We start from the raw sequence: 905 nt of genomic DNA, 5'->3' as shown, positions 1-905 counted from the left end.
TGAGGCGGCGGCGGCGGCGGCGGCCGCTCCTCCCCTCAGCCGCCTCCCGACTCCCCCCGCCCCGCCAGCGTCGTCCTTCCTTCCCGCCAGTCACAGGCTAGCTAGGAAGCCGCCTCAGACAGTTCTTTTTTCTTCACACACACACAGACGCAAAAAAACCCCCAGTACTTTATGTAGGCACACACACATATATAATTGATTCCGGTGCAAGAAATCAGGAACATAGGCACCAACATCTAGGGGCTGAGGTCCCTTCGCCCCATAAAATATTGCAGGGAGCCAGTCCCACCCCTAAGTTGATGGGCATTGCCATTCAAACAGGGTGTGTGTGTGTCTTGTGATTGATTACATAGGCGTAGCTGCACCCCACCATCAAGTAAATAAATAAAAATACTTAACCAACTGCATCACAGATAACTCGATTCTGCCTCCCCGCCCCCAAATAAATCCATGATTGATTATGTGGGGTGGGGTTTACCTGTCCCCCCAATATATTTTATTCAAGTAGGCACCCCTGGTCAGGAACAAGTACCAGCAGAAAGGCGCTGTCTAATTATGATTTCCCTGAAAAAGGGAAGTGGGGGAAGCAGGAAGCAAGAAAGGCAGCTATTCTATTTATGATTTGTAAGAAAATCACATGCCCTTGTGTGCCTAAATGAAGGCTGTGGTACCACTATAGCCTCTGATCTTCCTTGAGGCCACAGTTGTGTTATGTGTACATCAGGGAAACTCCAGGCTTGTTGGGTCTATTTTGTTTTTTTTACTAGAACCTCAAGATGCCCCAATCTGAGATTTAGGATGAAAGGAGAAAGTATTTCTGAATGCCTTTTGAGGCTAAGGAATTGCTAGTCTAGCCAACCACAATGGAAAAGCTTAACTTTAACTTTAATGTTAACTCACCAACC

This window comes from Podarcis muralis, chromosome 9 (assembly GCF_964188315.1).
Source record: "Podarcis muralis chromosome 9, rPodMur119.hap1.1, whole genome shotgun sequence".
NCBI lineage: Eukaryota > Metazoa > Chordata > Lepidosauria > Squamata > Lacertidae > Podarcis > Podarcis muralis.
Note: the sequence above shows the minus strand (reverse complement) of the source record.